Source organism: Furipterus horrens, unplaced genomic scaffold (genome assembly GCF_987537825.1).
Source record: "Furipterus horrens unplaced genomic scaffold, mFurHor1.1.pri manual_scaffold_8, whole genome shotgun sequence".
In the NCBI taxonomy this organism is placed as follows: Eukaryota; Metazoa; Chordata; class Mammalia; order Chiroptera; family Furipteridae; genus Furipterus; species Furipterus horrens.
In genome coordinates this window covers 38,747,723-38,761,459 of record NW_028327178.1, presented here as the reverse complement: position 1 = coordinate 38,761,459, position 13,737 = coordinate 38,747,723, and the positions used below count along the sequence as shown (strand labels likewise).

The 13,737-nt window shown below is 40.9% G+C and overlaps 1 long non-coding RNA gene across 1 annotated transcript; it reads right to left on the bottom strand.

Moving 5' to 3' along the window:
- Positions 1 to 4,580: 4,580 nt before the first annotated feature.
- On the bottom strand, positions 4,581 to 12,390 carry LOC150002762 (uncharacterized). Its single transcript, XR_016512638.1, has 3 exons — positions 12,291 to 12,390; positions 11,221 to 11,415; positions 4,581 to 6,132 (listed from the first exon to the last, which is right to left on the bottom strand). It is a non-coding gene; the product is annotated as an uncharacterized LOC150002762 (long non-coding RNA).
- Between the last annotated feature and the right edge of the window lie 1,347 nt (positions 12,391 to 13,737).

Here is a 13,737-nt window from a genome sequence, read left to right as displayed (position 1 = left end):
TGGAGATATAAATTTGGGGGTTATCAGTATATAGATGGAGTTCCTGAAACAATTGCTGTGTAAGAAATAACCCCCAAACTCAACTCAAAACAACTATTTTATTTGTCCATCACTCTTTGAGTTAGGAATTCAGGGCAGGGCACGGCAGGAATGTTTGATTTCTACTCCACAACTTGTGGGGGCCTCAGCTTGGAAGACACAGGGCTGGAGGCAACATGATATCTAGAGCTGGAATCACCTGCAAAGCATGTTTACTCGCAAATCTAGCAGTTGAAGCCGGCGATTCCATGGAACCTTAGCAGGAATTGTCAGCTGGAGTATTATCGTGACTTCTCCATGTTACTTGGGCCTCCTTACAGCAATAGGGTAGCCATGGGGTAGTTGGACTTACAAGGCAGCTCAGGGCTCCAAAAGTGAGCGTGCCAATGAGCAAGGTCTGGAGAATCTTCGGGTCTTTCCTATCTTAGCCTTGGAAGTCATGCTGCACCATTTTCACCTCATTCCATGGGCTACAAGTGAGCAGTCACAGCCTGCTTAGGTTCAAGTCAGATTGGGGAGGACGATGGACATATAGATCCCTTCTCTCCATGGGAGGAGTGTGATGATTACATTGTAGGAGAGCATGTAGGATGGAGATATTATCGTGGCCAACTCTAGAAAATACAATCTGCTACAGATGGTATTTATTTAGAGCCTTGTAATTGAATGAGATTACTTAGGAAGCAAGTGAAAACAGAGTCCTGGACTGAGCCCTGGATTCAACACTTAGACAGTGGAAGGAGGAGGAGCCAGTGCACAGAAGGAAGCCTGGAGCAAATGCCCATTTCTTACACTGGCTGGCACTTCCTGCTGTAACTCCTTAGGGAATGGGGTCAGGACTGGACAGGATTTTGAATCAACATCTATTTTAAGTTGAGGCCAGAAACAGCCCTCTCCAAGCGGACACTGCCTGGGTGCTCAACTGGGCACAACTCCTTGGGCCCACCACGATGATCGGACAGTCAGTACCCCTCAGTCCTCCAGGTGCTCAATCTTCCATAACACAAGGTGGGGTGGGGAGGGTGGTAGAAATAGACCCTCTCTGTGGGGCAGGGGTTGCCCCAGTCTAGTCAAATCCATGCTTGTAGAAAACCATTTTTGCCCCTTCTTTAAGGGCTAGAAAATTCTCTAATTTACTCAACTCAAAATAAAACAACAGCCAAAAAACAAAAAACTTAACATTCAAATAGTAACATCTAGGTTTAACTTGACTTCAGTTTTCTCTAAGAATAGTTGTTGAAAGTTGCTTTACAACTTGGAAAATTTGTTAAACTTAGAGAGCCCAAAGGTAACTGTTTTTAGCTCCAGGAAACTAAATTGCTAGAAGTTCTCTAAATGGCAGATCCCAGGAGACAATCCAAAAAAATGAAGTCCCTCTTCACAAAGACCCTACTACTTACAATAGTTAAAATAAACACTCTATGTGCTAGAGCTGAAAATTCTATAATTATATAGCTGTCTGGCTGAAATGGGTTCTGACCTCTACAGAGTTACAAAGGAGGCACGTGCTGCTCCTTTACTGTTGGTTTTGCTCATGCAAATGATGTCCTATTACACCTAGTAATGCTTAACTACTAAGTTAGAAACGACATAGCAATTTGGACCAGTGCAGGGTCCCCTTGCTCTTTTGTGGTTTTATGCATTTTGTATATTGTATTCAAGAAGACCTGACCTGGAGCATGCAGCAAGAAACATGTAATTAGAAACACTTTCCAAGGAAATTACGGTAACAAGTGAAGGCTTGAGGATTTCCGCAGGAGCCTGGAGTTGCAGATATTCATTATAGGTACTTGGGAGGCACAGCTGCCTGCTGAAAACCATGTCTAATTGCTGTGCAGCTGGATGCAGGCATGGAGGACAGCCCAGAGCCAGAAATGCTGTCTACGGCAACACACACTGCTCCTGTTTAAAACTTTTCATTGCATAAAAGGAAATTGCTTAGTTCCCCACCCCAACCCCCACCATGCCTCCCGCCTCTTTTTCTCCCTACCAGTTTCAGAGATTGTAGCAGCAGTGAATACCCTCTAGGTCTAACATTCCTGGTAGCTAATGACTAGCTGGGTTAAGTGCCTTTGGCTTTATCCTCCAGTGTTAACAACTCCAGCTAGTCATTAATTATTGCACCAGGAAGCATTTTCCAATCAAATTATTGTTTAATCAAAACAAAGAAAATGACCTCTTATTGCTGTCAACAATTATCAACTCTCCCTATGAGTCTACATGGAAATACTGGAAGTTTTACATTTAAGGAGAAGTATACTTTTAGGGGTCTTAAGAAAGACTTGCTCTAAAAAAGGATCGGGGGCAGGGGGGCGGGGAGGGCTTTCTCTAGACACAGCAAAGTTGCTTGGAATACCCTAGAGAAGCTAGATGTACCAGGGCCAGAAGCAGCCCTGCCCAAGTACCCTCGAGTACTGTTCGATGTGAGTGGGGAGGATGCTAACCACTGGCAGGAAGAAGACCCATGAAGGTTACACGTGCACCACCCTGGGCCCCCGGTCTTTCTTCTTTGTCAGTGTCCTAAGCTTGCTGTTAAGCCAAATGCCCCATGTGGCCCTGTCTGAGGGGGAGAGATTGCTTCCATACTCAGTGAACATGTGAAATCTGCGTGCAAAATAGCAACCACACTCTCTGAGGACTGTGTGCCAGGCAGGAACTGTGCCCATGGTTCACACACACACTCTCTAGGGAACCTCACAGTTCCCTTACCAGAAGAGGACAATCATTGTCTCTATTTCACAGGTAAGTTAACTGAGACTCAGTGAGGTTAACTTGGCCAAAATCCACCACTTTCTGGTAAATAGCAGAGTCAAAGCTTGACTACTGGTCTTTCTGTAACTGCAGAACCAGCTCAAACTGGTCCCCTCTTGTTTCTAACAAGACCCTGAAGCAAAGTTTAAACCTTGGACACACCACTCGTGAGTAGCAATTGTGAACACCGCTCACATGTAACACTGTAAACCCTTAACTGCTCCCCTCCACAGAACCAAAGGACCAGCACATCACCAGAACTTGAATGTCCTAACCCTTTAAGAAGGGAAGGGTTTGTGGTCCAGGAGGATCTGGTACAAAAACCCCTTAAACCTTGCCCCCAGACCTGGGTCTGGAGACAGATTTGAGCTTTGCTTCCTCTCTCCTTGGACTGACCTCACAATAAAAGCTTTTTTTCTTTTCTCAAATACTGTCAAAAGCTGGTACTAGAGTATTGGCTTCTATGGGCCTCAGGCAGTGAGCCCTTGCTTAGTAATATTTCCATCAGACTCTTAGCTTTTTATTTATTCTCTAAATTTTATTTGTGATAGAATGCATACAACATAAAATTCACCCACTTAGCCATTTTACACTGTCTGGTTCAGTGGCACTGAGCATGTACACATTGTTGTGCAACTGTCACCACGACCCAGCTCTAAAATTTTTTTCATCTTATAAGAGTGAAACTCTGTATCCATTAAAACAACTCCCCACTTACTCCCTTCCCCAGAGCCAGCCCTGGGAAAACATGATTCCATTTTCTGTCTCTGAATGTGACTACTCTAGTTAGCAGAATCGTACATTATTTGTCCTTTTGGGACTGGCTTATTTTACTTACCATAATGTCCTCCAGGTTCATACATGTTGTAGCGTATGTCACAATTTCCCCCTTCTAAGGCTGAGTAATATTCCATTGTTTGTGTACATCATATTTTGTTTGTCCATTCACTCATGGACAGACTGACACTTGGGTTGCCTCCACCCTTTCGCTATTGTGAATAGTGCTGCTGTGTTTTAACTCTTAACCACTAAGATACACTGAGACTTAAAGGAGTGACTCAAAGGAGGGCACACAGCCCACAGGCTGCTTGACACACCCAAACTCCTGATCAGCCAAATACCACGTGGCCCATCAGCCCATTCAAGAAGGCGCCACCTTGCTGGCAGGGAAGATAGGTGTTTGAGGCCAAAACCTCCTGTAGGTGGGCCAGTGGGAGTGCCACAGATCCGCTCTGGCACACCTGATGAGAAACTTAGGTGTGTAATTCCAGTCTGTTTCCCTGAGGCTTACTTACGTTCCAGAGAAAATAAGGTCCTCCAAATCCAGACAGCTCAGTCTGGACTTGACTGGGATTCCCTAGCTACATCGGAGCCTGCCCTGGGACCCCATGGGCTCACCTGCCAGCTCCTGTCGGCTTCTTCCACCCGGGTGGTTCTCAGTGGGACTGAGGCTGAGTGGCATTACCCTCCAGAAGTTACCACCCTAGAGGCTTTGTGGAAATGTAAGGGGCATTTCTGGTTGTCATAACAACCTGGTTGGGAGCACTGCTGATATTTAACATGTGGGGCCAAGGACATGAGGCCTCCTGCCATGTGTGAGGCGGTGGTAGCCCACAAGAAAGAATTGCATCCTGAGTCACTTTCAAACATTTAATTAAAATTTATCTTGTAAGCAAAATGTCTCATTGTAATTATTGGAGCCTAAAACCTAATTATGTTTTACAAATGCACACAAGGTAATTTTGCATAGTTTTTATACACACCAGATTTTCCGGGAACACAACTACTGATTACATTGAGGGAGACTGTATTTTTTAATGTTTGCAACTTTATTACAGTTATTCATCATTTTGTAAAATCACAGCAATGACACTCATAGCATTTGAGTTGCAAAAAAGTATATACAACTTTATCAGTTGCATTTGAATTGTCACATTCAGGAGAGTCTACGTTTAGGAACAAGCATCCAATTTATTTCTTAGGTCTTCTAGTGTAGTCCTGCCCCACATTTACATATTGTAATATATATTACAGTCTTATAAATGTCTATGCTCTTATATCTTCATTATTTTACACTCAGGGCATTATATTACCTTTATTTTTAAACATTTTGTATGTTGGTCAATTATATTAGACCACAACTCATCATCCAAATACCTTGGGGGCCAGATATGTTTCAGAATTCAGAGTTTTTCAGATTTTAAAAAAGTAGCATGGTGCACATACACTATATTATATAAGGCCTCATAAGGCCTGGAACAGCATTCTATAATCAAGCACACTAATATTTCTACAGCAAAAAGTATACATAGACACATGGAATGGGACAGATAGTCTATGTGGCTTCAGGTCACTGAGGGCAGGTTTTGCTGGCAAAAGGATGCTGCTCCTAAACTTAAAAAACAAAACTGGATTATCAAATTTTTTGGATTCTGGATAGAGACTGTGGCTCTCTGTTACCTATGGCTCTCATCCGGCAATAAGGAGGGGGTTGTTATAAGAAGGGGGCACTATATCTGACAGGCTGAGAGCACAGTTCTGCCCACCAGCTCTAAGTCAGTCTGTCCCTGCCCTCTCTACTCTCACCTGGTCCCTGAGGTTCTCCCTTCCCAAAGCATCACTCTAGGTTCAAGAGAATATACCAGGTTATTCTCTTTCCTGCCTGTCAATTCATGGACCTTTACAAATTAACTCTTGAGGAAACCACCATCACACCTGATGCCTCTGTGGTAACCAGCCACTTGTGATTGCTGCTCCAACCAGGGCAGATAGGAGCTCTGTGAGCTGGCACCAGTTCTCCCTCCACTCTCATGCCCCAAATAAGCTGTTCTCTCCACTTGAAATGCTGGCTCTTATCCTCCTGGTCCTCTACCTGAAGAATTGCATCTTTAAGCCCCAGGTTAATTGTTACCTAATTATGGGACATCCCCAAAGCTTCTGAACAGCATTGTCAGGTGAGATCCTGCAACTTTTGGTATGTTCATTCCAGACATATAATTTTCTGAGTGCTTCCTATGTGTCAGGCACTGGGCCAGGCTAAAGAACATGGATTTCATGGGATGATGAAACCTTGGATTTCATGGGATAATACCTCCCGAAGCCGTGCTTAGGGTGTAGGATACTCATCAGCCTTCTGATCTTGTCAGTGGAGGGTGGTATCCTCCAGCTCCACTCCCAGGAACAGTTCCGTTCCCACAGAGACAGGAACTCACATTTGTAGGGCAGCTACTTGATGTGCCAACACTCCAAGTTCCGTTCTCTTCAGAAAGGGGATACTTGCTGTGCTCAAAAGACAAAGGCCCAGGATAAATGCGTGCATCTTTCTAGAATATTAATTTCACTCTAGATTTGGGAGGAAAAGTTAATTAGTGTAAGATGAGTGATTTAAAACTCTATTTTTACATTAAATCAATTGTGGATATATTATGGAGCAAAATGCTAAAGTAACACACATTTTTCTTAATTTATTATTTCAAGAGGTAATAGATGTTTCTGAAAAAATTCAAAAGATATAAAAGAGTTAAGAATAAAAATTGACATCTCTGTTCTCCAACTACCCAGTTTCACTCCCAGGAGGCAACTACTATTCCCAGATTCTTAGGAATCATCCAAGAGACAATCTATACATAGTACAAGTAAATAGCTATGGATATGAGTTGCTTTTTTTGTTTAAAGTAAAAACGATAGCATAAAATACACACTACTTTGCGGCTTGCTTTTTTCAGATAAAAACTACATCTTGGAGGTATTTTCATTACGCATTCATAGAATTATTTCATTATCTTAACAGCTGTGCAATATTTCACTGTATGGATGTGCCAAATTAGTTAACCAACCCTATTAGTGCTATTTCAAATATTTTTCTATTACAAACAACAATGCAATAACTATAACCCTAAGTTTTATTCATTTGTATACATCATAGTATATCTATAGCACAAATTCCTAGAAGTGGGTCACAGGGTATGTACTGTATGGTCCAATCTCTCTTTGGAAAGATCCTCTAGTCTTCTCTCAATCACTCTATCAGAGTTACCTGTTTTTATCACCTCTTATCTAACACATAATAGACAATAATGTGTTTCAAACTTTCTGACCTTGGTCAATCTGATGCAGGAAAATGTGTATCTCATTAGAGTTTTTGTTTGCTTTTCTTAAACATGAAGAAGGTTGAGTTTCTTTTTTTTTAATGTTCAAGACCCACTTGTATTTCTTATTCTGGGAACTGTTTCTTCATATCATACCATTTTTCTATTGGATTATTGGCTTTTCCCCTAATATTTAGGATTTCTTTAAATATTAAGGAAATGTACCTTTTGTGATATGAATTGCAAATATTGTCCTCCAGTATATTTGTCTTTTGATTTAGATCCTCCCCCTCCTCTCCCCACATAGCATTTGTAATTTTCTTTTTTGGTAGCTGAATTTACCTTTGCTTTAAAGCTTGTGGGTTTTATACCATACTTAGAAAGGATTCTTTCTCCCCTATCTGAATTGATTTTAAAAACATTCTTTTATGAATTCATTTCACCAAAAATTTACTAAGCTCCAACTCCGTGCCAGGCACTGCTTCAAGTGCTAGAGTCGCAGCACTGAACAAAACAACATGAAGACATGTTCTGAGTTATTTTTCTAAAGTCTTTAGCGCTCTTCCTAAGGACTTCTATGGTTTCATTTTTTGCACTTCAATCTTTCTTCCATTAGGAATTTAATTTGGTATAAACTGTGAGGTATCTACTTCCCTCCCTGCCCCCAAATGGCAACCTAGTGGTCCCAACATTATTGACTGAATAATGTATCTTTTCTTTACTGACTTGAGATGTCAGTTTTATCATATTCTGAATTCCCATAGATCGTATATTTTTTAAGCAAAAAGAAGACCTTAAAGAAGCTTCAAGTTTTATCAACAGCCCCCTCAAGCTGTTAGTCTACTCTCTTCTCTTTTTAGGAGCACTTGGTGGGAAGACTATGAGTATCACATCTTTTAATCCTCTTTAATCTTCACAATAAACTCCAAGGTAGATCAAGTATCTCCATTTTCTCAGCAAGGAAAATAGGCCTAGAAAAGTTAAGAAAGTGCCCTACCAGGGTAGTCCCTCTATTGTTTTATCTGCCCCACACTTCCCTTCTTTTGGGAATTGCCCACCCCACACACCGCATCCATTGCTTCCAGGAGTTGATGAATGCCTGTTAGCTGAGACCTGGCCAAGCTGACTGGTCCAGGACCCATTCCACACAAGCTTCACCAACCATGGTCTTTCTTTGTAAATTTGAACTGGGAACCTAGAGGGGCCCAATTCCGGAAGTAACAAAGGAGGGATCTGTCTGAGGCATATTTCTTGCCTCATGTACCAGAGAAGCAGAGGAACCTAATGTACAGGAGAAGATGATGGAGTGTGACTGAGGCACTGGAGAAGGTGAGGGGATGGAAAGGGGAGCCCCCAAGCATTCACATCTACAGCTCTCTGTGTGCATGCCAGGCTGTATTTCCGAGTCTATGTTTTCTGAGACATTCCTGAATCCTTAGGATAAATCCTCCTTAAGCTACTTTGACTTGAATTTCTGTTACTTGCACTCAAAGAGGTCCTAGCATGGCTGAAATGGGCTTGACCCTGGGATGGTTTGTTTCCAAAGCCTTCTCTCTTGGGATATCGCAAAAAGGGGGCCCAAATGTTGTTTCACCTCTACATTGTGTCTCAATGGGCAAATGGAATGTGTGGTTATGGCCAGCTTAGGGTGCTCCAGAGGACGGTGTCCTCAGCCATTCACCCTGGGAAGCCACCTGTCACCACATTGGAGGATTTTGCCACTACAGACTCAATACCTACTTCTCTCTCAATTTGATAAAGTTGTGATTTAGAAAAATGAGATCTTCTTAGCCGTTTTATTGGGTCACTGTCTGATGGTGTAGAACAGGAACTCATGCCAAATTCAGCCAGCATTTTTTAACCTTCTCATCTGTTCTCTCCTCCCTAGGGTACTGTTGGTTCTTTCAGAAATTACAGCTGCCCCTCAGGCTGGAAATCTGGAAACCAGTTTCTCCTCAATATCTCTCACTTGATGTTTCTTTTCCATTCTCACTGCCAGTTCCAAGTTTTAATTGCCTCAGGCCTGAGTTGTGGTGGTAGAATCCTGCGGTTATTGCCCCTGTGCTCTGCATGGCCTGAGGTGCCCAAGCTCACCTGTGAACTAGAGTCCAATATCACCTTCTCTGTGGGACTTCTGTGACCCCTAAGATTAGGTCATTCCCTATTGACACAAATCTTCACCCTAAGATATTACAGAAGTAACTATCCAGGGAGAGAGTGTGTGTCCAGAGGCACATCACCATGCTTAACTTTGTGAAGCCTCTGTCTCTTTATCTGTCAGAGAGGATAAACAGCAAGACCATGGTGAGAACTCAAAGATTCAAAGTATGTAGGTATAAATAACCATTTCAGGGCTTCCAAATAGAAGGGAATCTACCTTTGCTCCCTTTGCTCTCTTTGCAATTTTCTCAGCAGCCTGCAGCCTGAGACCTTGCCTTACTCTAAGTGTCTAGCAGAGAACATGGCATAAAGCAGGAGCTCAATGAGTGCTGAATGAATTAATACAAAAGTGGAAGAAAAAATAAAAGCCCTCACTATTCCTTTAGACTCTCTCATCAACCACTTATGCATATTTATATTTGCCAAATTAAGGCTCCTTCAGTTTGGCTTTCAACACTCGTCACTCCCTGTTTAAAAATTATCTATGGCTCTATAGTGCTGGGGTTCAAATTCCTTATTTTAGATTCTAGGCCCTCATGATCTGGTGCTATATTTTTCAATTTCATCTCCCATTATTCACCACTATGATCCTTTTAATCTAGCTGTTCTGGAAACTTATTCATTGCCAGCCACTTCACAAAAGTCCTTTCTTATCACTGTCTTTGCACCTTCATTCATACGCAGTCCCTTTACACCAGGCACTTTCCTTTCTGCCTAACCACGTCCTGCCCATATGTGGCAGAGAAAGCTAATTGCCTCTTAATATTCCTAAAAATATTTTAAAATGTCCCTAATAATTCCATCATTTACAGTTTAGGCATAGGTTCTTCCAAGATTTATTTTCATGTATCTAAAAATATTTTTTTAATTGTTTATTGGGAAGCAATTTCTAAAATGACCACACACTTATATCTACTTAGATAGCAGAAAGAAGCAAGTAGAAGTCACTGGAATCCTACTAGCCAGTGATTTAACTTTCTGGTCACATGTAGCCTTTAGATATATATTAGTCTTTAACAATACTATTCATTTTCTTTTTCTACAAAGTTGAGATACTGTGATTGATCTAGTTTCTATTCTGCTTTATTTGGTTACCATTGTTTCAAAAAATATTTTTCATGTCATTAAGAAAGGTTGAGCCCTGCCACGTGTGGCTCAGTGGATTGAGTGCCAGCCTGCGGACAGAAGGGTAGCTGGTTCGATTCCTGGTCAGGGTATGTGCTTGGGTTGCAGGCCAGGTCCCTGGTTGGGGGCATGTGAAAAGCAACCAATCAATGTGTCTCTTGCACGTCGATGTTTCACTCCCTCTCTTTCTCTCTCCCTTCCCCCTCTCTAAAAATAAATTTAAAAAAATACTTTTAAAAAAGAAAGGTTGGTAAAGATAATTTTTTACGAATAAAAGCACAATATTCAATTGAGTAAGCCATAGTTTATACTTAGTTTCCTATCGTTCCACATTTAGGATTTCTTTTTTTCAAGTTTTCTTTATTTTAAACAATGCTATGATGAATATTTTTATGCATAAATCTTTGGCCACACTTCACAATAGCCCTTTAAGATTATTACAGTAACTATATTCTTGAATGCTTACCATATATATACGAAGCATTTCCTGCACTAAAACCTCATAACCATGCTAGAAGGTAGAAATTTTCACTCTCATTTTACAGATGACAAAACGGAAGGCCAAATAAGTAGAGTAACATGCTCAGCACACTCAAAGCCATGATTGTGGGGCCAAAATGTAACCTGGCCAGTATGACTCCAAAGCTCATGCCCTCAATCATGAACATTTTAAAGTTTTTGATACTATTGCCAAATGACTTTCCAAAAAGGTTGTGTCAATCTATACTTCATCAGCTTGTTTCTCCTTTCAAGCAATTGCTAGGCACTTGCATTTCACTTTCTGTGAGCTGTTTCTTCATGTACCTATTAGTGAGGGTTACTATGGACCACCAATTAGTCTACCAGGCATAGTGGTGATGTTTCCCCAATATCTGGCCACATCTATCCCATTCTGATGTGAGAATGACCTGAACAAATGCAAACACTATACAATAATGCTTTTTATATTGGAGATGCAGAGCCCACTAGACCTGCCTGCTTGTGCAGAGTCTAGTGGAGCTTTCATCTGGAAGCTTATGCATATACCTGGGGCTCACCTGGAGCCTCCAAAACTCACCATCTTGTAAGAGCCTACGCTGGCATCAGCACATCTTGTTTTCCGCTATATCAGATGGTTTCCATCACGAGTGATATCTACTGTGATATCTTAGCTAGTTTTCAGACTTCGTGGTCCGCTGCTTTTTTAAATAAAGGGTCAGCCATTATTTGCAGGTTCTTTTTCTTGCTTTCTTGATTTCTTCTAAAAATTGACCTGTGAAACAGTTCATGCATGCAAAAAAAAAGTTTTCAGAATAGATGCTGGGAAGGGGCAACATGAATGTAAATGGAAAAAACACTTTGGCTGATCAAGAATTGCATTTTAAGTTGTAATTCTCTCTGCCTGTAATCCCCGAGGAATTTGTTTGCAGAACCTCCTCTCTCAGTGGTGGCCCCCTCCATCCCTTCTTTATCTCCTGGCTCTTGCCTGAGGCCTTCCCCTCAGGCCTTACCTCAAATAAAGAGCTCCTTTTTTTCTTCTTCATATTTTGAAAACACTTATAGTCCCAGTCAGATTGCTCACTTAAGCAGACTCTGCCTTGTGTTTTTATTTAAATGTGACCTGATCTTGGTTTTTCACTATTTTCACTGTCAAGGGCAAAAAGGCTAAAGGTCATACTTCTTTTTATCCCTTTTGTAGCAAGTTGGCATTGTGCCCATAGAAGTTGCTCAATGTTTGATCAGTAAATAAACAGGTGAAAAATAAGTGCACTAGTAATAATTCAGAAAGTAGATTAGGATGGTATATAACAAAAGACATTTTTTAAAAAGTACTTTTAAGCTTATAAAATACTTCTCATTCAGTCTCATTTGTACCTCCGAAAAACCCACAGAGGAGACTGGTGTGGAGAAGTTAAGAGACTTGCTCTTAACACCCAGATCCTCTTCCTCCAAAACTCCTATTACTTTCATTGGAGTCTACGCTGAAATATAAATATTAAGAATAAATCCGGAATTGGCCTCCTCCCATAAAACATCCTCACCAGCAGAGGGCGTCAGAGCATGTATGGGTATTGGAATAAGGTTTGCACAAATCACTTTAAGAGTTAGGTAACCTTGGGCAAATTGTTTAATTTTTCTGAGCCTCACCTGAAAAATATTGATGGCAATGCACTCCACCTCCAGGGTGGTCATAGGATTAGAAATAATCTTTGGCTGGCACACAGTAGGTGAACAATAAATCATATCTGTCATATCCCTGTAAGAGGATCACATAAACAGTTTGAAGGTAAAGTAGATATTGATTCTTGTTTGCTACTTTAATAAATATTTTAAAGTAGTTGCATATTTGGCATTTAAAATAGGCAAAGAGTTACATCGAATGGGCAAAGAAATGAATATTTAAGAAAAAAATTTAATACCCAGTGGCGGCAAGAGGGTGAGGAATCACACTGGAAGTTTTCTCAATGGAAAGCCTTAAGAACATGATGTGCTGCTTGCCCTAGACTCCATTTAACCCAAGAAAATAATATTGAATGGTAGCAAGATTGAGAAAAGCAAAGGATGTCATCACCACTCTCTATAGCAGCAAAAGTGGAAACAATCTAAATGTTTAATGTATGGAACAGGTTTAATAATTATAGTCTCTCAAATTGAACATTATGCAGTCATTCAAGTGATGCTATAGAAGAATATTCTAAATGGCAAGATGATCACAACACAGCAAACAAAAAGTCACAAGACACAAACAGCCTGCTTTTGCTTTTGTTTAAAAATGTACACAGGACAAAAATAAAAATTTTAACAGTTATTTTCATAGGACATGAGATTATTAGTGATGCTTCCCCCCCCCCTACTTTGCTTATCTTATTCTCTAAATGTTCTGCAATTAACATTTATCACTTTCATAATTTAAAAAATTGTGTTTTCTTTTATATGTGTTGAGTTGTTGTCTTTCATTGAATACCGCCTGCTGGTACAACCAGGCCAGTGGTCATGGAAAAATAAGTTAATTGTAATAAAGCAGCTTGGAAGTTTCTATGTAGTTACTTAAACAAAGTAATTAAAATCCTAATGAAATTTCGCAGAGCTGGTTACCAACCTTTGACTTAGCTGATGTAAGGCTTCTACTATAAATAGACAGCAGGCTTCACTTTCTCAAAAGGCCTAAAAATGGCATAAAATAAAATATGAACAATTGTTCATGTAAAGGGCCCTGTGCTGTGTTTGTCCTGAGCAAATGTAACCTGAAACTCCCCCATATCTCATCCTCCAGGTTGGCTGCACATCTCTGAACAGAGTGTATTTGCTCTCCATTACTCAATGCACTCCCCTGAACTTGAAATGGAGTGGAATTTCAACGTAGAGTTACCCATTAGCCCCAGGGCTAAATTTAAACCTTTAATTAAATTAATCCGTCTATCTTAAATACAGTGGTTCTCCCTCAGAAACGTGTAGAGAGAGGTTTCTGAGATGTCGCAGAGTTTAACTCAGTGTGTCGGTTCTTTACTGCATCTGGGAAGCCACCCAAACAGCATTGGAAAACCAGCACAAGTTTTCAGATCGCTCCTACCCGCTCCCCACTGCTCCGGACAGC